Source organism: Taeniopygia guttata, chromosome 21 (genome assembly GCF_048771995.1).
Source record: "Taeniopygia guttata chromosome 21, bTaeGut7.mat, whole genome shotgun sequence".
Taxonomy (NCBI): domain Eukaryota; kingdom Metazoa; phylum Chordata; class Aves; order Passeriformes; family Estrildidae; genus Taeniopygia; species Taeniopygia guttata.
Window position 1 is genome coordinate 702,013 of NC_133046.1, and position 24,101 is coordinate 726,113.

At 46.5% G+C, this 24,101-nt stretch overlaps 1 protein-coding gene across 3 annotated transcripts in view; it reads right to left on the minus strand.

Moving 5' to 3' along the window:
* RERE (arginine-glutamic acid dipeptide repeats) overlaps positions 1 to 23,772 on the minus strand; it is a 163,421-nt gene extending 139,649 nt beyond the window's left edge. For all 3 annotated transcript variants that reach the window (XM_072917437.1, XM_030289536.4, XM_072917435.1), the window contains exon 1: positions 23,579 to 23,772. The gene's annotated coding sequence lies outside the window, so the exon portion shown is untranslated. The remainder of the gene's footprint in view (positions 1 to 23,578) is intronic.
* Positions 23,773 to 24,101: the final 329 nt, after the last annotated feature.

Below are 24,101 nucleotides of genomic sequence, written 5' to 3' on the forward strand. Positions count from 1 at the left end.
CAAAAATCACCTGCAATTCCACTGACAGAGCAGTAATCTTGGTGCCTCTCACATCTTTTGCTAAAGAGCAACTCTTCAGACCTCATTTCCCTTTCACTTGACCAAAATAGAAAGATTAAGGTAAGCCATTTACAGCTCGGAAAACGAAAACTTATTAAGTGTTATTTTTAACCAGCTACACTGAACTTAAAACCATTTCCAGAAATTATGCCATGGCTTTCAGCAGCAACATTTATGCCTCCCACAGCTAAAGTCTGGGCATTTTCTCCCTCCCTTATATTAATGTGTTTATCCAACCATAATTCCATTAGCATTATGTAACACAGACAATCTTCTTAGGCATTTTGTCATTGTGTCACCCACAGCTCACCCCTGCACACAGGAACAGAGTGTGGAACTGTGATCTCACCCCTGTGCTGCCATCCAGGAACTGGCTGATGCAGAGCTGAGCTGACACCTTCAGCTGCTGAGCAGCTCTGCCTGTATCCTCAGCCAAACCCTCAGACACCACAGGCTCACTGCCCAGGGCATCCCTTCCCCTCACACACTCACAGCATCAAATTATCCTAACCCTTGGGATTCTTCCTCTAAGAAAACAAAAAATTAAAAAACATATTTCATGTTTATCAACCATCCACCCCTCCTGCACACTGAACACAGCAAGCACTATTTGCAGTTGTGTCTGTAATTTGACATTAATTCCTTAATCTTCTTAAGGCAAGGCAAGCTTGTAGATCATTATGAGGTTATTTAGAAGAGCACATCTCAAGTCTTACATGAAATGTACATTTTATTAAGAAAATAACTGGAGTTTTGTGTTTTGTCATTCACACACCTGACAAATAAATCAATCTCCTTTGGAGAGCAATGAGGAGACGCCCCAGGAACCATAATTGCAGTGTAATCCTCTTTGGGGTGCAGTGTCTGCTGACGAGATTGTGTGGCTTTCCCAGTGGCTCAGCAGGACTGTGCCTTTCCTGCACTGTTCAGTAACAATGCCAGGCCTGGCCAGAGCAGCATCCCCCTTTGTCCTGTCCCACCTGGGCCAGCTCCCCGCTTCCTGGAGGTAAAAGTTCATAACCCCTTTCAAACTGCGCTTAAGTTTCCAGAGCAAGATTCGCTCTGATGCAAATTTGAATATTTCACTTGCTCATACGATGGCTCCTAAAGCTGATTTTGTGAAAAACAGGATGTGAAAGAGCAGCTACAGCTACCAGCAAAGTATTTCTTGCTAGTTTTACAATCACAAGGCATTTTGTAATTAAACTGCTAATGCTGCAGAACCTAGTTTTGGTCAAATCTACATCTAATTACATTCATCAATTAGCCTGTAATTGCATTTTGCTATTTTTAATTCCTAAGACTTTGCTGGGTATATTTGACAAACTGATATTCCCTGGTTTTGGTTCCTGGGATGGGGATAAAAATGCCAGCCTACAAAAGAGGCTGAATGGTTTGAAGTATCTTTATGTTCTCAAATTCAGGCTTACCTGGAACACAGAAGATGATCTGCAGTGGCAGAACAGGCACAGAACGAGTGCACACAAGCTGAAAAGGGATTCAAACACTACCCTGCCACATTCTGGTTTCTAGGTACTTCTGAATGCAGAAGTGAGCTCCTGAAACTGTTTTTTTCTGCCTCTGAAAAGCTTGTACCCAAATTACTGTAATTTTCAGGGGAGATAATCTACCAAAAGTAAGGGAAATCCCATTCTGAAATGTTATTTGCACTGTGAGCTCATCTAGTGGAAAGAATGACATTTCAGTACCTTTTCCTCCAAAACACCAGTAGAAGAAACACAGAGTGAGGAATAATTTGCTTCAGGGTTTTGCCTGAAGGTTCAAGACACAAACAATTACAAAAACAAAGTATGAGCTGAGTAGGAAACATTTTTTGTTGTCACGGAAAGCTGGAGCCCAAAAGCGAACAGGGAGCCAAGCACTGATCACCAACCTCCTCTCTGCAGCACATAATTAAACAGACAACTTTTATTTCCAGTATCAAGACACAGCTGAGTTCATGAAACAAGGAGCTAAAACTTTGCCAGACGTCCCCACAATGACATAACGAAAGCAGAGGGTTTGGGAAGGGTTTTGTTTCTAAAAATAAAGATGCAGATTATCCCACTAGGAATTATCTGCTATTTCCCCACAGGAGTCATCAGCACTGTGGTACTGCACGACTACAGCCCCATAACCCATGCCACAATCAGCACACTTCAGTTCAAAAGAAAGGTAATTTTAGTGAATGAGCAGAGTTTGGCAGGGGATCACAAGAGGTGAAATCCCTGCCCTTTGCCTGAGTCACTGCCATTCCCAAGGATGCATCACCCCCACAGCCTCCACCACGCAGCAGGCTGGCCTGCGGGTGCCAAGAGGATCTGATTCAACAAGGGATAATATTTTCTTCAGGAAATAGCAATGGAGGCAGCAATGCCTCCTTCCTCAGGAGCAGCAATGCCTCCTTCCTCAGGAGCAGCAATGCCACCTTCTCCAGGAGCAGCAATGCCACCTTCTCCAGGAGCAGCAATGCCACCTCCTCCAGGAGCAGCAGCACCTTCTGCTCTGGAGTGGCTCCTGAGCCACTCCTGGAATCCTTTAGAAATGATTCCCCAAGCTTGTCAGGGAACAAAGTTTACAGGGGTATTTCTACAAACTTCCTTCCCAAAGGAGTCACGACTCCTGTTGAGATAGTGAATTACTCTGGGCACGCGTCACCCACAGAAATTCTGCTCTCCGTGATGAGCCAGCAGTAATTGTAACCGAGAAAAACTAATCCCACTTTAAGAACTACTTTTAATGAATTTCAGCTCTACGTGCCAATTCTGGTTAAGAACCCAATAACTTTGGTGTTGCAACTGATTAGGATCCAACCAAGTTGGATTTGCTGCCATTTACATTTCTCAGAATGTCCTACTAGGATCAAGTGTGATCCAATACCAGCAAATACAAGATTTTGATTTTTTTTTTTCCACCAGACACCACAAAAGAAATCTGAGTTATTACTCAAGGTAGCAAACAAGTCAGTACGCCTTCAGCTGTGGTTAGAACCGAAACTGTCAGGCCTCACTTAGCACGTACAGCTCTGCCTTTGCATATTTCTGTGTTTGTCTCACAGCTTATTAAGTTTTGCAAACAAAAGCGGTTGCGCTCTTGCCAACAGATTATCGCGTTTTATTATCACGGATCATTCTAAAACATCAATGCACCTACAGAAATAAGAGACTTGAACTGCAAGTGTCTCTGGGCAATGGCAGGGGGGTTTTCTTTGTATCAGCAGCAGGCACGCAGGAGCGTTTGGAATTGCAGGATGGTGTTTTCATCTGCCATGACAGCTGAGGCTGTGTAGATACCAAACACACAGTAAATGCAGCAAGCATTCCTTTTAATAAACTGCCACGGAAAAAGTATGAAAAAAATGGTTCAAGCTGAGGACATATTGATGGGTACAAAATCCTCGAGGCATTATGCAGCTCACACAGGCTCATGGATCAGTATTATTGCAGCCACCAGAACCCGTCAAAGCCAATTACCCCGGGGAGAGGGGCCGGGGCTCCGCAGCCGGAGGGGCGGCGGCGGCAGAGCTGTCACAGCCAATTACTGCCAATGTTTTATTTATGTCAGGATACACCTGATCAGCCAACAATAAAGCCATTTTAGAAAGGGTGATTACAAAAGCTGAATGCAAAATGGCAACAGCTGGCAGGGAAACGGCCGCCACGCGCGAGGGACGGACGCGCTCGCCACCCAGGACACGCCGAGTGGGATGGGGACACGGGGGGGACAAAGGGAGGGGTGCCCCCATCCCAGTCCTGTCCCCAACCCTGTCCCCAACACCCTGAGCAAGGCTGCTGTGTCCGTAACTCCTCTCACACACACGGACATGCGAATCCACTGCTACAATGGATTTAAGGAATTACATTTGACATGGAAGGAAACCAGGCAGGGGAGAGGGGGGAGCAGAAAACGCTGACACAATTTAGAGATAAGCCCACAGAACATCTTTTCTGTGCAACTCCAGCCTTTATTTCAATTGCCCAACTCAACTGACAGAAGAAAAAGGTTATCTGCAGGAAAAATATAGAATTTTTAACATTCTCCAAGGCTTGAGAACCTGCTTTGTACTTATCTGTCTTCATCTTACAATATACTACCTGCATTTTGAAGTTAAACAGATTTAAGTGGACTCAACATCAGATCCCAATGAAAATATTGATTTTTTTCCCCCACAGATATATAAACTGTGTCTAGTTTTATTCACAGCAATTTCCATTTCTTTCAGGAAAAGGGCACTGTACAGAGCTGCTCTGAATGAGCAGATCAGCCCTTATCAGGTGAATATGCAGCGGGGAAATCCCCCTTTAAGCAGCACTGACCTCCCAGGAGAAGCTGTATCAGTCACCCAGCTGGAAGTTGGCACTTACAGATAATTTTCTTCTATTATTTTGCTGCCTTAAATTCCAGCTGCCAATATTTCCTGTCCTGCCTGCTGGAGGATGGATCCTGACCCCATTCCCGAAGCCACCACAGGGAGATGTGCAGGAGATTCACCCAGCACTGCTCTGGAAATGTGATTTCCAACAAGCCCAGGTGGGCTGGACAATTTTTGTCTCAAATATGGCCTTTTTAAGTACCAGGTCTAAGCTGAATGGTACTCCCAGTATTTTGTAAACTTGAAAAAATCTATGGAGAAATGGCAAAAAGAAACTGAAAGCCCAAAGACACCGAAACTAAAAACCCCAGGACTACATATACCATTCTAAAAGGTATCAAGACAGGCAAGAATTGGGTATGGCCTTCCCTGGGAGTGGACTGCAAAGAGTGCAAAAAATGGGCATTTTGGCCCTGAAATCGATTATGAAAGGAATGGCTGCTGGGTGCCAAGCTGAGCACTGGATACTCCGATTCTCCCCTCCCTTTCACATATCATATATGCAATATTCTTCAAAGGGTCGTTTTGTTCACAAGGCAGACATTGTGCAAGTACAGCTGCAGAATAAGGCAGCATTTTAACACAAAAATACACTCCCTGTGTAGAGTTTTGTGTGCACTTTGATACATTTTTAAAAATAATCTGTCCTGTAGGTATTCAAAGGAGCTACATGGGTATCTGCCAATAAATTTCATCTTTATTCTTTTCTCTCCAAATGCACGCCTTTGAATTTAATCTAACCGTGCCACCATCACCCAGCGTATTTATGTGTGTGATGCTGCAAACATATTTAATCAAGGCAATGTTACCCACTGGAGTGCCTGAGCTCCCCAGGTCCCCCAGAGAATGCATTTGGCTTCGATTTTAATACCTGACAGGGACACCCCACCCCTCAGAAAAAATAAAATCAGGAATCTAGCAGATCTAACAGAGTATTTCACAATGGAGTTGCACAGTGTATGCACTCAATCGCTCCATTTCCCAGAAGATTCATTACAGTTACATTAGAAAGTCAAATCAGGCAATTCTGCAGTCTGGTGAAAGCTAGCATATGAAAGCAGGTTAATACAAAAGAATTTCATTTTAAATAGAGGACATTTAGGACTTTTAAAAGCAACATTATGATAAAAATTTCAGGGTGTTTATTCTGGCTTCAGAGCAGCTTTTCAAGTCTTGTTTCAGTGATGTAGCTGATTTTCTAAGCAGAGAGGGAGGGGATGTTGGATCTCCAAGGTTTGCCATCTTAATTACCCTGTGCTCCCACACGTGGCTCGGACTCAGGACAGATGTCCTTGTCCCCTGAGCAGCCAGGGCAGGGCTGAGAGCAGCTCTGAGCAGCAAAACCCCGAGTGCATCACGCCCTGACTAACAAATCCCAGGGGCTGCATCCCAGACAGAGGTGTCATCAGCTGCAACATCCCAGGCACCTGACGTTTCCTGCTCACCTCACAACAGAGGCATTATATCTAATTATTACCATTTAGAACCTTGCCTCCATCTCAGCGAGCAAAATGCAAACAGTGAATGTAATTACTCACTAAACTAATAATGTAACACCTGATTGACAGGATGGAAGGAAAAAAAAATCGGTTCAAAGCAGTTTTAACTTGAGTATAAGCTCAGCTGAATGAAGACAATCAATTTCAGAGCCATTCTTTACTACAAGCAAGACACTTCCAAACACACAAGTCACACACAGAGCCACCAGCAGCACCAAAACCCCAGAACACAGAGTGGCTGTCACGGCACCAGCCTTGGCAGCATTCATGATGAACTTCATGCACCCCTGCCTATGTTTAATTTAACACAAAACCAAATGCAGTCAAAACATCTGGTGCATTATTGATGGTTACCATGATAAATGAGATTTGACATTTCACAGGAACTCATTAGATATTCTACTTATACACCACATTTAAAGTGTTTCTGATTTTACATCTCTTTGGAAAACACACATTGTGTGGATATTGAACTGGTATTTTTGACCCCACTGTTTTAAAGGAATCGACTTGCACAGCTAATTACTAATACTGAGAATTTAGGCAGCACAGAGCACATTATTGTTTTACCCTCTGCTAACCCAAATGCTCCTGAAATCCAAGAGAATTTTGGTGTTGTCCCATTTGAAGGGCAGAGCTGACAAGGGGGGATACAGATGGTGCCACTGCTGCCCAGGGATCCCGAACTGACCCCTCAGGAGCCCCAGCAGGGTCCCTGCAGCCTTTTCCATGTCTGAGCGAGATTATGCAGGAACAAACCACTGCAGGCCAAGCAGAACTGCCTCCCTTTAATTTCTCACATCTCGACTCGAGAGCTGCACAAAAAGTTATTAAAATTAATGCAAACTATCATAACTCTGTCTTTTTATTACTGGTAATATTCCTTCTAAAATATTAGTCTCCTTGGCTGAACCAGCATGTCTTTTTGAAAATTGTCTTTGAAGATCAGAAACTCCTTAGCATAAAAAGTGAAACATGCAATCATGTTAATTTGACAAGGTAAAAGGGGGAGGAAAAAAATCACTTCAACTTAGTATTTCTGAAACTCAGGCTATTCTTTCATTTAAAAGAAATTAAAAAAAAAAAAAAAAGGCATTTTTCTTTCCTGGTTCCCACTCCAGTAACAGAAGTGAGGATGTAACAAAGGCTTTTGGCACTCCAAGTTTTAAAAACAAAACAAGTTTCAAATTCGGCAAGCGGCCAAAGCAAACATCTCCCATCTCACATGAAATTACTAAGTTTGAATAAATTGCTGAAGCTCAAACAACCCTGGCAATGCAGTGAGTGCTCATCTCTCCTTGTTTGCATAATCAGCACCACAGCTATATATATATGTATATATATGTATGTGTGTATACACACACACACACACACACACACACAAGGAAGAGGCAAGAGCCTCAGCACATGTGTTGTATAAACAAGAAAATCCAGCTGGAATTTCTCACTCTTCCTTCCGAAGTCAAAGTGAGCTGCTGCCCGGCCAAAACACCACATTACCCAGTTATTTCATCAAAAAAAACCACGGAGCATCCCCACATGTCCAGGTTTTCTATCAAAAACCCCACAACCCAAGAACTTCATGAGCTGGCAGCAGCATCACAGCTCTCCTGAGCACAGACACCCCCAGGTTTTACCTGTAAAACACGGGTGTAAACACACAGAGCCGCTGTGGGCAGCTGGGACTGCTGCCTGCCCAGCGCTGCTCAAACACCCACCAGCCAGCCCCGACAAAACACCATTTCCAGGAGTGCAGAGTAACCTCCTTTCCATAATTGCTCACTCCATTTTTAAAAGCATGTTCCTCTCCCTTACAGTTACAGAATGATTTCAAAAGCATGAACCCATTAGACATTTGCCTCAGTCTGCCCTCAACAATAGCCTGGAGAGATAAAACTCTCATTTGTTTCCACAGAGGCCCTATTGATTCTGCTGTCACAGAATATGACTGTTCTCTCCTCATGCTGCTTTTCAGAACAGAGCATTCTGCCGTGGAGCTGCACTTTTATTGCCTTGCCTGTCTCCCAGAGCAGCTCTGGAGCAGTGGTTTCTCACAGCACCACCCCTCTCCATCCCAGCAGAGCTTTCAGCAGGCAAGGCACAGATAAATCTACTTCACACACCCCAACATGCAGAGTTAATGCAAAGAAGCAGGCAGACTGTGGGGAACACCCAAACTCCCTGCACCGACTGCTTCCCACTGTTCCAGCAGGAACACCCAGGAGCCTGGCAGCCAGCTGGAGAGGAACCACCTGTCCTACAGGAATCACCCACAGCATCACACAGTGCTCGTGGCGCTTCAGAGAAACAAGGTCACAAGGCTCATTTCTGGCAGCGCTGTAAATGTGAGAGTCTCCGGGCTGATCCTGGGCTGCCACTGCAAAGCTGCCACATTTTATTAGGAGCAGGGAATATGGACTGCGTTCCGTCCCTGGAATGTCAATGATGCCATCCTGCAAGGGAAGTCGGGCGCAATTTCCATTTCCAGGGCAGAAAAAAGCAAGGCAATGCAATGTACAGAAATTGAAAAAAAGAATAAATTTAGCTCGCTGATATTTGGGTCAGTATGGACCAGACCTGCAACATCTGCCACTGACTTCATTTCCACCAGAGTAAGGACTAAATAAAGACATCAGAATTTAGCACACCAAGTCTGTTACAGAGCTTACACTAGGACCAAGAAACATTTTCAGTGATCCTGATCCAACTCCACTTTTAATGCTGCAGCCACCTTTAGCTCACTAAGATGATTCTATTAACCATGGGGAAATTCCAGCTTCTCTGGTAGCAGGGAAAGATCCTCCAGTGAATCTGTGTCACAAATACAGGTTAGCTTAGGGATGGTGAGGTGTTTGAGGATGGACTAAGCTTAGTCCAAGGACCACAGGGTGTCAGAGGCACCAGTGACACGGTGAGAACTGTCCCTGACTGTAACCCTGCCAGGCAGCTCCTTGTCCAGCTGAACTCAGAGTTTCCACTCCTAGCAGAATATTCCAACAGCCTTATAAATCTCCTCTTAACCTCCCCACTTTACTAATCCCTGGCAGTACAAGAACTTTTCCCCAGCATCCTGAACAGTTTCAGGGGATTAACTCACACTTGAGAGTTAATATATGGTTCAAACAAGCATCAGATTGTAGCATGGTTTTCATACCAGCCCGTGTAATCCCCGAGTTCCTCACATCTGTCTTTCATTTGTGACATAATCACACATTTATTTTCCATTTTATCGTTTAATTTCATATACTGTTTACTTGATCTGGGGTCTGATCTTGCTGCAGCCAAGGGACACCATGCTCCTCCTTACCCATATAAAGGTGGAGCTTACAAAGTCCTGCAGATCTCCTGCTCACCAACAGATCCGTGTATTTATGGGAGAGAATTGCTCATACACTCCTCCCCCTAAACTACAAACATAAACTCGCAATACTTCACAAAAATCTAGTGGGACAAACTACAGAAACTTGACCAGCTCTTCTATAAGCACTTTAAAACAACTGCAAAAGCTTTGAGTGTACAGGGAGGTGAGGGGGCAGAAAGAGGTATCAATATTTAATCCACTGCTAAAAGTGTAGCATCAAAGCTGCATCAGGGTGGCATAATGTTGCAGCTGGTTCCATTTTCATGTTCTTACATTAAGAAACCAGCTTTTCCTTTTGCATTATGTATTAAATAGTACATATTTTAGAATCTCAGAAAATCATCTCTAAGCCTTGCTAAGCCTTTATAATTGAAAAAATTGCATTTAGCATTTTAGCAGCTAGGCATGCATGAAATGCCAAATTCAAGGGCAGAGCTAGCGTTAATTTCTCTATAGTCTCCTGTGATCTATGGACCTTCTCAAACTCCCCACATCTGCAAAACAGAGCCATCAATGTAGATTCACATCCTAACTTAAAGCACACTTGCATTCTTCATGTTTGAGCAAGGGAAGTCCAGGCTTTCTATCCACTCAGAATCCTTTCCTGAGAAAATTGCCACCATGTGGTGACTGGCCTATATACTGGATACTGCCCTGAATACCGGCCTGCCTGGAGGAGCACTGAGAAACCAAGGAGCTGTGTTGGAAAACACAGAAATAAATGCACTTCTCACAAGCCTGGCCATGAAAATCTGGGTTTGCAGGTTGCTCCAGAGAGGAGCTGTGTGTTCCCAGTCCCAGAGAGCAGCCTGGGGATGGTCGGTGCTGTGTGAGCTTTCCAGTTAAACCCAGAGCCTGGACACAGCCCATGGCCGGTCCCTAACTCCAGGCAGGCACACACTGGCAGTGCCAGCACAGAGCAGCCTCACCCCGGCAGAGCTGCAGCAACAGAAATTGGACATATTGTTAACAGAATACATTTTTGGCAACCAAAGAGCAATTACCATCGGAATCCTTAATCATCTCGAGCATCCCCGCAGCGGAGAGCTGGGTACCAGGCTGGGCAGAGGCAGGGCTGGTGTGGAGCTGGGACTGCAGCTCTGGCACAGCCCTGCCCAGGGGCACCAGCCCAGCCTGCTCCTGCCCCCAGCCAACCCTAACAGCTGCAAGGCAGCTTCTTGGGAAAAAGGAGAGGGAAAAATATCTTTTTTTACACCACATCCAGAACAGAGCAGTGCAACACATTCCTGCAGCACCACTGAAGGCGCTGCAAACTGGGTTTAGTCTACCATTAACAGTCTGCACACAGAAATTCACCCCACAGACCATCTCTCAAAGTAACTCCTCACGTTCCCACAGCAGAATCACACAATGTAAGTGTGCCCTGTTTGTCTGGAGCTGCCCAGGCTGCCTGGCACCCCTGACTAAGGCAGCAGATGTTTACTCACACTGTGCCCGCATTGTGGCTGCAGCACACAGGCACCCTTGACGCCCGGCCAGGCCAGGCACTGCCTGCTCCGGAGGGACCCAGCCCCACAAAGGGAGCCTTTCAGGCAGGCACAACTCGCTAATGGGTTTTGATAACAGCACAGCCACCCGCTGTATTCTTCTTCACTGCCCGACCTATTGCACAGCTCATGCTAAACAGATCTGGATGCATAAAATCATCCTGAGCGCTGCGTTTAGAGACATTATCTCCCTCAGCACAGGATCCCTCCAACACCTCTCCTGTATTGATTAAATGACCAACACAGCAAGGATTTACAAGTCCACTATAATAGAAACCATCTCCTCCAGCATCTGCTCATCAGTTCTTTGTGCTCCTTTATCCCCTCCACGCTTTAAGTGGTTTTCCATTTTTTAATAAAATACATTTCTGGTCACACCATGAAGAGCATCACCAGAATGTAAGAGCGCCGAAAACACTGAGAACAATATTCTTCCACTCAATATTTCTGAACAACCAAACATCACATTAAAAGAATAATAATACAAAAGACAATCACTCTGAAATATGGCCTCATTTTGTCAGCTAGTGTAGATTTTAAAAGTCAGATGCTTGCATTTTACTTGTCTTCCATTACTGGCAAATTAAAGCTATGAACAAATGCTGCGTAGGCAACAAATAATTCTACTAACACGCCAACAATCACTTTAATCTCTTCCACTTAACAACTCATGAACCTTTTATGAACATAATCTTCTAGAAGGTAGCTGGTAATGCAAGATAATCCCAGTACAAGTTTAATTAAAAATACAAACTACATATAGCTCCATGCTTACCAACTCTTTCAGGCTGAAGGAGCAGGAGTGGCTATTACTAATAGCTCCGTTAATCTGGCAAACTGAAGTGCAGAGGAACATGCTAGAGAAGCATTCAACAGACCATTTCCCACTGAAAAAAAGACCCCTCACAAATTCTAGCTTGCCTTAGCACAGCATTTAAACCCACCCTGCTTTAAACAGCTGAACTAAAGCTTCCTTGCAGAGTTATGGATCCTACTTTTATAAAGAAAATCCAGCACAAGATTATTTATTGTTACAGGCTACAATGGAATTAATCGGAAACTAAAAATAAAAAAGCCCTTCTCCTTTAGGAAACATAGAATTTGAGTCACTTGGCTGTCAGATGGAAGTCAACATAGATTTCACTTGACTGCCAAGAACCTTATTTGACTGGACATAAAAGACATTTGCTATTTTTAAACATACCTCATGTAATCATTTAACCAGGGCCCTGTAATTCAGACCGGGGAGCTCTTTCCACATTCAAAAGCTGATCAGAGCACGGGTCTTAACAGTTCTGTTTAAGAGTTGGCTTCTTTCCAATAAATACAGTTTGCACTCCCAAGCTCCCCTAATAATCATCTGCACAGCTCTTTCCCCTTCTCCTAAACCCAGTCAGAAATATTTCCAGCTGCCTGCGAGCCTCCAGAAAGCTTTTTCTGCTTACTCTGACCACAGTCACCGCCTCAAACGTGTGGCAAGCAACAACCAGTCCAGGCAGGCCAGCACTGGCCACTCCAGGACAGTCGGTGGTCAGGGGTGTGTGCAGCTCCTCACTGCTCTGGGAGGAATGAAATCCCAGATTTCACCCCAACAATCGAACTGTCACAAACACAGAAGTGGCACCTACCTGTGGCCCAAACCTGAATCACTTTCTCACTTCAACCACCAGCTGTGAAACTCTGAGCTTTACAGCTGCTCAGAGTCACAGAAGGAATTCTCTTTAACACAGATGAGCAAATATATCTCTGATGAACTCTCCTGACACAACAGAATGAAGTGATGTGTAGGTGAGCTGTCACATTCTTTTTGAGAAGCACATTCCCCAAACCCTTCCGTTTTCCACAGTTTTTTTCCATTTTCCTTTTGGACGGGGCTGTGCTATGGTGATAGGCACTGTAAGGGCTGTTTTTCACACCAAGAAAATAGCAAGAAATCCCATGCTGGAGAAAAAAATGCACAAGCAAGCAAAATTAAACCTTGTGATCTAACACAGATTCCTTTAAACACGCTTCAGCTCTGACACTTCACTGAGAACTAAAGGCATAGCAAATATTTTTGCCTCCTACAAGACGAAAATCAAATTTTAGACACAGCTGAATGAGTTACCACTACAGAGAAATGTGGGTTTCCTCAAGCTCAGGATCATCATAAAAGCCAGATTATACAAAGGCTTTGTCCTCTCAGGAACACACTCCACTAATGGCAGCAGCCAGACGCAATTCCCCTGGATGCCCACTCCTGCAGGGATCTGGAGGGGCTGTGGCTCAGAGGAAGGACTTGCACACGTGCAGGGCAAACCCTTCAGATGCTGCACTCTGACAGCACTCAGCAGCTCCCTGCTCTTAAGTGATCTGATGCATTTCACCAGGCAGGGCTACCCCAAATGTCAGACTCCCAGTGCTCCTTCCTCACTAATGTAAAAGCTTCCAATTCAGGCAGCCCCCAGAACACTCAGGGTTTGTTTTGATACCAGTGGCTTAAAGACAAAACACAAAACCAAACCACCCAAAAATCGTGCTGTGCTATAGAGACAACACTCGCAGCCCTCCCTGACAGCCAATTTATCTCAGCCCAAAGGCAGAGCTGATCAAGGCAGCAGAGCAGCGCATCAGGCGCGTGCCACGCTCGGCAGCTCCTCCTGACAAACATTTAACATCTGCAGCCTCCTGAAACACCAGGCATGGCCACAGCTGCACAAGTCAAACTCTGCCATGGATGGCTGGCCCCTGCAGTCCTATTTCTGCAAGCAGGAACTGATGACCTGAGAACTGAGAACATCAAGGAACTAAGCAGGCAGCAATCTCCCAGGGACGCTTAAGGATGCTACTCAAATAGGTTCTGCCCGCACAAAAAGCCACTCCTCTCAAAATTGAAAGTATTTTCTGAGGCATTTGCCTGAGCACTGAAGACAAGGGCTTTGCTGCTGCCAAGAGGTACTTCTAAGGTACCTTTTAAGTCTGGTGTTTTCTGTATCAACATAATGTGGAAAATGAACGTGGACCTCAAAAAAAAAAACAGTTAGAGGGGAGAAAAATAAGTCCCAGTCAATGAATGAGGCAAAGTCATGCAAATACCTAAGTACACTCATAAGAGAAGGAAACCCTCCTGCCCCAGCCATTCTCCCTGATAATTGTTTGAGTTTTATTTTAGAGTTTAACGACTATTTTGGTTTTACTTGTGACACCAGCTCACTACAGCCACCACCTCTTGTCTAATCAGAGCCCAGACAGAAAGGCCACAGCAGCTCAAAAACACATCCAGGCACACAGAGAATAGACCTGGTTGGACTTCAAACAGAAACTTTAGATCACAGAGGGATCAGTGTTTCCTGCACTGCAAGTATTAATCTCTTCTGCCTCATTTTCCTCCCGGGAGCCCTCCCTTCCTCTCCCCAGGGAAGAGAGAACACAGATTTGATTCTTCATACACCCACTGGACCACAGACTGATTTAAAGAACCTTATTTAAATTTATTAAATAAGGTGCAAATTATGTTCCTACTGAACTGGGTTCTACAGAACGTATTTTTATTAAAACCAAACATGTACATAGGAAATATCCCCTGGTTTTTACTCCAGTGGGATGACTCCACCTCCTTCCCTCCTGGAAGGCTCATTCAACATTCAGAACTTCACCTCTGTGTACCTGAAAGTGAAATCCCAACCCCTGCAGTTTCAGGAGGCAGAGAGAAGGATCCTCAGGGAGAATTTCCAATATTGACTGGGAAGGGCTTTCTGCAGGAGCCCATCAGGACCAGGAGGGACACCAAGGGCAGGACTCAGCATCAGGAACGCTCAGAGCTGTCCTGCCTCATCTTTCTGCTCCACTGAATGCACAAATACCTAAACCAAGGGCAAGATTATTCCTACAAAGCTTATTTTAAATGCAAATTTGATCCAGGACAAGACATAAAAGAGTTCTGGAAACCACAGAAAACAGCAAAACAGAAATTTATTCCAAAACCTTTAAGGGAAAAAAAATTATTATAGCTCAAATTTGGCATCTAACTGAAGAAGCATTTAAAAAAAAATAAGAATAATTTCCACTCAATACCAAGGAATTAGATATTCTCTACAGCTGCTGGTATGGCAAAATCCTACTTTGCAATGGACAAGTAGTACCAAATAGATACAGTGGGACACAAAATAACAAATGCAAAGATACAACATACAGTTGCCATCAGAATTAGGCTTTTAAGTAAAAAAGCAAATGTCTTAAACTCAAAGGTCCAGTGAGAACGTGGTGATGTGCAGTGACATGGAACAGAGAGCTCAGCGATGTTTTGATGCAAATATACCATTATATGCATATATTTTTATATATTTATGGTTTTTATTCATTAACTGCCTGCTTTACGATCACTGCGAAAAGGAAACATCGTGTTTAACTCAGTTAAACACATTTTTAGATTAGCAGAGTAAACAGACACAGCAAATTGGCACTTTCTTATTGCCCAACAGCTGTAAAGCTCCCTGATAGCAAAGCACCCTCACACCTCTCTTGTAAGCAGTGAGTAACTTGGCTACATTGCAGTTACAACTGCAATGAGTTACTCGGCTCAAGGTCATGCAAGGCGTTTGGCCACTTTTTGAAGTGTCTGGAGCACAATCCAAATATTGAGGTACCAACATCTGAATTCCTGTCAGGAATTAACAACCTGGACTCTTCCCAGTCTCTCTTGTTAGCTGCTTGCACCCTGGCCCTTTATCATCCCCAGGAATTAAAGCTATTGCCTAAGTGTAATATCCTGGGGATCTAACACAGGGCACGTGTACAGGTTCCAGCAGAACCTCCTGAACAAGGGATCCACCAGGAATCCCTCCCAGCCTTGGCTTCTCCCCACAGCATCCCAGATGTTCAGCAGAACATCCCAGATGTTCACCAGAACAGGACAGCAAGGATGAGCGTGAACAACTTCTGGGGACGCCGAAGACTTGACTAAACATACACAAAAGTAATTACACTCCACGTCTTGCCAACTTGTACTTTGGGACAAAAGCTGTGGAAGGAGTTATCTGCTGACTAATTAGTGCGGGGAAGAGCACGTTAATTGAGGCAGGGCTGCAGAGAGCAGCGAGGACCCAGAGAACCGAGCAGCAGCTCCGCTGCTCGCGCTCCGAAGAGGAGCAGTTACACAATAAAACCCAACAATGAAGGACTGAGGCTATTCAGCATGAAGACAAGCAGGAAATAAGAATCAAATGACTTTTTCCAGCCAGAAGAATGAGCAGATATGCTGTTTACAGCTTGTTTAACAAAGCCAGCTCTGGAAGGTGAGCTGTGACAGGGACTGAGACTCGGGGGAAAAAGAAACATCCTCAAACACTCACATTAATCACCAAAAAACAGAACAGGGAGAATCTCAAAGTCTACAGCAGGGAAATTAGCAGAATTATGAAAAACACCTGAGCAGAGGTATAAAATAAACATGTTACAAGTCACATACATTTCCAGTGACCTGCTAAAGGACGTGCGAGACACAGGAACGTGTCACTGATAAATCCAGAACCTCCCTATGAATTAGTACAATTAAAAAACAGCCTTCAGATCACCAGACTGTGTGCACCACTGCCTTTTCACCTGCTGCCCTCCAATAGCTCAGAACTCTGCTGAAGCATTCAAACAGCAGCCAGGACTGTTCCCGCGGAGCAGAAGAGAACCTGGACTCTGCCTCAGTTTTCTTCCAAGAGCAAGGTTTCCCTGATCAGCACAGACAGGAGGGGCACATCAAGGGGTGAGCCAGTTATTTCCTGGGGAGTCATTAGCTGGGCATTTGACACACAGCAATCTTTAAGTGTACAGGTAAATAGGTTTGTTGAATCATGGAGTAAAGGTTCTCATCTGAAGGGTTCATGTTGGAAGGCAAGTAACATAATTCAGTGGTTTAAGGAGCAGTCAGAGCCAGGTCTATTAAGTTTCATGAAAATGAATGACCTTAGAGACATAAATTAGATTTCCTGCATCTCACTCCCAGTTTGTAGAAATGAGGATTAAGTGTTTGAGTCTCCTGCACCAACCTCATTAGAAGATCTTTAATGGAGACACTGCATTCCTTCTTAGCCAGGCTGCACCCCTGGCACAGCAGTACCAGCCACCAGAGGACATGCACTGGGAAATTGTGTTTCCTTCCCCTAAAGCAGGAGCACCTGCTCTGATGAACCTGTGTTCTTTCTTCATTCAAAGCCCATCTGAAGGCCCCAGCTGTCTGACACCACCATTTTTTCCTGGATATTTCTCAGGGAAATACAACCCTTAAAGCACTAGAATTCCATGATCTACAGCACTTTCTTCTTTCATATTCATGACACTTTCCATGTAAACATATTCCAGTCCCTTGTGGATGCTGGCATCAGCAGACTACTGCCATATATGCACTTGTTTAAGAAGATTCATAATCCTTAAACACATACATTTAATAGCTTTGATATTTAGCACAAAGCTGCTGATCCCCTAACACCCTATAATGCATAGTTAATTACTAACTGAATTTGCCATTTTCTTTAAACCAGGGAATAAACTGGTTGCCAAAACAGTACACTTTGACAGAAACCATCATTTTCTGGTTTAATTCTCTATTTCACCACACCAAAACACTCAAGTCTAGATCATCCTGCTTTACTTTGCAATTCAACCACATAATTCCTGCAGGTGCTCAGGTTTAAAACATGGTGCAGTCCTACCAGCTCCCTCCAGACCACTGTGACCTCAGCAGCAATAGAGAAAAGGCCTCTCTGGCTTAGCTTTTGTTAAATTTTTAAAGTCATTAGCTAAAATGAGACCATGTGTCAGTTTGTGCAATACATGGGTGGTTATAGAACAGGCAGTGCTCAAAGTCTGCTGAGCCAAGCTCTGAGTGCAGGGCTGAGATGCCAGAGCCACTGAGTGAAGTGTCCAGAGCCATTTCCCCCAGCACAGACACAAAAGGGCTGCTGGAGTCACCTGTCCTTCAGGGGAGGAACACTGGCACCTTCCCCTGCTCCATGGCAGTGAGCGCCTGCTGCATGACCAGCACTGGCATTTGTGGGGAAAATGGCACAAACACACACACAGCTTCACATCAAACCACAGAAAAGCTGGGCTTTCGGAAACTTTCAACAGTGGCTTCTCGCCGGTAAGAAATTCTGCTCCTTACTGATTTTATTCATTTTTAGTACATGACAAGAGCGTTTCCCCTATGCACTTTACCAACAGCTGTAGGAGATGCCTGCTCCCAGACCAGCTGACACTACAGTGCTTCCAAAGAGCTCCAAAAAAAAAAGAAAAAAGAAGGAAAATCTGCAGGAAGATGGGCCCAGTGCCCAATAATTTGTCTGCTTCCACCCCAAACCAGTCGGCCACATGAAAAGGACCAACATAAAGGAGACACTGCTCATCACCCAGACAGAAATATTTATTAGCACTGGATGACACAACTTCCTTTCTCTTTCTTTATCCCCTTTCCTCAGAGAAAACAAACTTCCCTAATTCACCTCAGTTCCCCCTTCCCCCCTCCCCAATTCCCTCCTTCTCTTATTTCATGCCAGTAACTTGTAGTGCATAATGAATTTCCAACCAGCCTGCCACGACAGTCATCTCAGCAATAACCACATTCCTGAAAGTTTTGTGCAAGCCAGCAGATGGATAGGAAAAAACTCTCTAATTAATTACATCCCCAGTAAGGCATGGCCAGACAGAAAGCAGCATTTGGGGTTTTGCTTGGCAGCCAGGAGCCCGTAGGCACAGCCATGTTATTGCCCACTCAACTGTTAGAAGGACAGTGGAAAAAAGAGGATTTCACTGGCAACAGGGATGGACGAAGCAAACTTCAGGATTTATCAGCTCCTGTCTCCTGGGCAGAAACACTAAAACAGAACCTTCATTAGTTCTGCTGATCCGGAAAATAAATTTACACTCCTGCCCTCACTGCCTGTACTAGAAATGATCATGGAACAGCCATCATAATAAAAGAGAAATCCTGTTACATATCTGAAACAGGCCAGAAATTATTCTCAGTACCAGGGATTAATAATACCACGGTAACTTTTTTTTTATTACAGACAAGTAGATTAAATACATAGATTAACTAAGACCTCAAAATTAATGAGCACTCATTTTCCTCCACTTATCCTGAATCTTACAATTTGAACTGGCCTCTCATTTGTGTTCTGTAGGAAGAACAAAAGACAACCTACACAGTCAGAGAACAGCCCATTTTTCAGTAACTCAATCATCAGAACTTACTTTTTAATCTATGGAATTTATGTGATACCTAAAGTGATCCACATTTTCAGAACTGCACTTCTGAAATAATTAAGATGCCAAATGCAAACAGAACCCTTTCTGTCTGGAATCCACAGAAACACCAGCACCTTGACACAGTGCATTCCAAACACAGGTTTCTAAGAATTCCAAAGAAAAAACGTGACCATTACCCCCGCTGGGCGCAGAGGGAAAAGTGATGTTTGTGCCCTCGCTGAGTTTCACTTTTCTCTAGGTCAGGGTACAATTGCGGGCGCTCAGCGAGCTAACAAACATTTGCATTAAACAACAAAGGCGAAGCCCAAGCACACAACACCTATTGAGGCAGGCACAGCCGGGCCAATATTTCGATGTGCTGGTGCTTTTCAGGCCCTGCCAGGCAGCCTTGCCCCGTGGGCTGGGAGGCACAAGGAGCCAGGGCAGCATTCAGACCCTGTTTGCTCCTTTGTTCCCCCATCAGCCTCCTGAAAGGAGCACTTGGGCACAGCCACCAACACCAGCACAGCCTGTGGAAAACGCTGCTGGCAAAGGCACTGCCCGAGCACAAAGCTGCCTTGTGGATCCTGCTCCCCAACACCTCCAGCGCCCCAGGGAGGGCTGGGGTTTTCTCCCCAGCAGCTGGCTGGAAAAGCCATTCCCAAATCACACCCACCTCCCCATCGCCCCGGCACAACCCAGCAACTCCTCAGCAGGAACCTGCAAACTTAAAAAAAAAAGCACATTAAATAAACAGGTTTCCAATCAATAGGGGGGTTGTTCTGTTACAGTTCAAAGATAGGTTTCACTTAAAAATATGCCGCGTTTTAAACCTATTGATTTAAATTTAAGCTCTGAGCTAAAATCAGAGTGAATCCTTTTAAGTGAAGCAGGACAACTTGTTTAGACTTCATGCAACTGAGACAACTGCAACATATAGTAAAACCAGAGTGAAAAATAGCTGAACATTAAAAATAGTTAGTCTAGCCAGGATGCCACTTAAAAAAACCCCAAATACCAGTTCATTAGGAACTTAGAGTTGGTTGTTTTGAGTTTGTTTGGGTTTTTTAGTGGTTAACTCCAACCCCAGCCATCCCTTTATAATTTATGTCCTTGCTCCTTCATCTCATTTCAGGATCACATAATAAATAATTGTTTTCCAATTGTCATTATTTTTCCAAGCAGAAATTCAGCACAATCCGAGCACTGTTCACACACCAAGAGCAGAGTGTAACCTGGCGCTGAGGCTCCCGGGGTCCCCCCCAGAGCTGGGAATGAAGTCAGAGCCCCTCGGGCAGGGCAGGCACCTTCTGCAGGGCCAGTACCCCTCCACTAACACACACTCTCAATTCTGTGTGCTCCTGGCACACCTGTCCCCTCCCTCTCCCAAAAGTGAAAGGAGTTCTTTATGGGCTCCAACAGAAAGATGCATTTTGGAGCTGTGAGAATAAATCTACAGACTGAGTGTTATTTTAAAAAGTCAGTTATTAAAGCACAACATCAAAATGCCCTTTTTCTCACCTAAGCTGCAACCAGTGTTAACAATTACAGGACCACAGGATCTCCTGAGCTGGAAGGGACCACGGGGAACAGAGTCCAGCTCTCAGCCCTGCCCAGACACCCCAAAATCCCACCCAGTGCATCCCTGAGAGCTCCCGGAGCTCTGGCAGCCTCGGGGCCGTGCCCATTCCCTGGGGAGCCTGGGCAGTGCCAGAACCCTCTGGGGGAAGAACCTTTCCCTGAAATCCAACCTGACCCTCCCCTGGCACAGCTTCCTAAGCTCACAGCTTCAAAACTCACACACACACATCTCTTCAAACCCATGAATGTTGTCACTTACTCACTTTGCAGCCACAGCTCCACAGGAAGCAAACAACCCCCACCAAGGTAAAACAAACCTCTGGATGCAGAGAAATCCCTGTTTGCTCAGCCACGGGGGATGAGTGCTGAGGGAAGGGCTCTCTCCTGGTCCCTCTCACCTTTCTGTCCAGGAAATGCTCCCTATTTTGCACAGGAGCATCAGGAGCTTTGTCCAGGGGCAGAGTTACCCACCCCAGTCTCTGCAGAGTGCAAATTCACAGGGCACAGGAATCCCAGAGGCACGGAGAGCTTCACTGCACCTCCCTGACCTCACAGCACAGCATTCATGCAGACAATAGCCACAGTCTCTGCCCACACCAAAGCTGGGAGAGGGAGAAAAATACCCGAGATGTCCTCAAGCCAGAGGTAACCACCACATTTTATTCAGGCGAGGCAAATGACATAATTTACCCCAATTACACACTGAAGTCAGCTAAAAGTCAAAACCAAAACTCGGAGACCTCATGATTAAACTATGACAGTCACTGTTTCCTGTTTTCCGAAGGCTCCAACACACTGGGCAACTTTTGCTCAACAACCAGGTTATTTTTCACTGCCTTCTGCACACCTCAGCATCCCCAGCTGGGCAGCTGAGATTTTACCATACCTCACCAGCCCAACAACCCCAGATCTCAAGCTGCAGCTGCTCCTTTACATCCTGCTGAGGATGTAAAGCCCAGCCCAGCCCTGAGAGGAGGAAGGGGCTGCGCTCAGTGATCCAGGGGTGCACCCCAGCTCCAGCCACCCCACAATTCTCCAGCAGCTCTGGGCCTTTCCACAGCCGCTGCTGGCAAAACAAAAGCCTGGAACAACCACCAGGAAGGGAAACCGTGTGTGCACAGGAGTCAAGCTCTGCACTTCCTCTCGCTTTTGTCACGCCGAGGCTTTAAGGGCCGTGTCCTCGCTGGCACACGGAGCTGCGGGGGCAGCTCGGGGGTGCGAGGAGCAGCAGAGCCGCTGCCAGGCTGCCAGGCGGGCGGCGGGCCGTGCGGAGGGGAGGGACGGAGGAAAGCTGAAGCTGCCGGGCTCACCGGGCGTGCTCCCCTCGGTTCCCTCGGCTCCCGGGCAGGGCACGGAGCGCGGCCGGGCTCCCCGTGCCCCCGCTCCGCCGGGAAAGGCGCTGCCAGCAGCCAGCAGCCGAGCCCCGGCTGGCGCACAAGAACAATGAGCTGCAGCCCGGGCATTGTGTGCAGGCAGCTCCTCCAGAGCGCGAACACCCAAACCCCCAAAAACCCCCAAAACCCCCAAAACAAACAGGCAGAGCAGCCCCTGGCCAGCCGGGCACGGACACAGCCCCCTCCGCCAGCCGGGGGCAAACTCGGGCACGGGAACCAGCAGGAGACGGCTTCACCACGAGTGCTTTTATTATCACAGAAACGCTTCCACGCCTCTTAACCACCATGGGCTTCTCCATTCTAAGGGAGCTGGGTAGCAAAAGGAAAAAAAAATTAAAAAACAAAAAGAAACCCCAACAATGTTTGCCTGGCAATACCAGAACAAAAATATGTTGTACGTTGCACATTATTAAAAATTTTGATGTGTGCCTTTCGCGACCAATAACTACTTATTTTGACAGAGTGTTCATTTTTATCTGGTTAAACCCCACATTTTAGAGAAGGCACAGTACCTGAATTGTCACTTCAGATCTGCTCAGAGAACGCATTTTTTACTGAATTCTAACAGGATGAACTAGTGCATGAGGCTCCTCAATTCAGCTGCACGGGTGCACAAGCAAATAACACCTCCGATTTCAATAATTGGCCAATGTAAGCCAGGAGTAAACAGCCATCAGACAGCAGCCTGCTGACTGCATAAAAACCCTCTGAGCTCCTCATCTCCAAGAACGCTGCTGCTTCGAGGAAAAACTCAGCCTAAGAACTCAGCAAACCAAAATAACTGCAAGCAGCCTGTAAAAATAAATCTAAGGGCAGAGACACCTCAACAATGAATCATATTGTTTTCTTCCCAGCAATTTCTTGAGCAGTCAGTTTCAGCAATCAAGCCTCCAATGTTGTCTACCTCCTACTACTTTCCTGATTCTGGGCATCTTCTTTTCACGCTTTAGAAAGAGAAATGGGAACAAAACAAAACAAAACAAATGAAAGAGAAAAAAAAAAAAAAAAAAAAGAAGAAGAAAGAGAAAACCCCACCCCTTCCTATGCTACCGAAAATGTTGTGATTAAATCAATTTGCATAAAATCTTCATTTCAGGATTCCATACCCACACACATGAAAGCAAGCATGCCTTTTAAACAGCTAAGCCGTCCACCCGTGTGCGCGCATTTAAACCCAATACAAGTCGTACACCCCCTTTATTTGGACGCTTCACAAGTTAAGCCTTTTCCCCGCGCACATTATTCCTACGGAGCATCAGGCAGGCACGACAGACGAGCAGTAAAATAAAAGAAACAAACACAGAAAGGGGGATAAAACAAACAAATAACCCCCACGCACAGGCCGCCCGGGCCCGGCAGGCACAGAACCCCGCACCCCGGCGGGCAGAACCCCAACACCCCGGCGGGCAGAACCCCGCACCCCCGGAGCATCCCCGCACCCCGGCGGGCAGAGAACCCCGCACCCCGGAGCATCCCCGCACCCCAGCGGGCAGAACCCCGCCGCGCCGCCCGGTGCCCCCGCAGCCCCGGCGGGTCTCGCTCTCTCCCCGCGCTCCCCGCGGCCTCTCCCGCCGCCGCGGCCCACCCACCTCGGCGGGCTCTACACCATCCGCGGCGGCTCCGGGGCGCTGCCGGGACAAAGCGGCGGCGGCGGCGGCGGCAGCGGCGGCGCGGGGGGAGCGAGCGGCGGGGAGCCTCAGCAGCGGCAGCCCAGGGGCATCTTCGCGGGGAACAAGGAGGGGACGGAGGAGGAGGAGGAGGAGGAGGAGGAGGAGGAGGAGGAGGAGGAGGAGCCGCGGCCGGCCCGCGCTGCCCCCGCCCGCCCCGGCCCTGCCGCACGCACGCACCGCGGGCGCCCAGCAACGCCGCCGGCCGCGCGCCCCGCCAGTATCGCCGCGCGCCATTGGCCGCCGCGCCGCGCCGCGCGAGCCCGCCGGCCAATGGCGGCGCGGGATGGAGGGGATTTAAACCCGAGGGGAGGCGGCGCCGCGCACAAAGGCGGCCGTGAGGGAGGGCGGCAGGGAGGGGCGCTCGGGTCGGATCGGCCCCGCGGGGCTCCCCTCCTTCCTTCCCCTCCTTCCTTCCCTTCCTCCCTTCCCTTCCTCCCTTCCC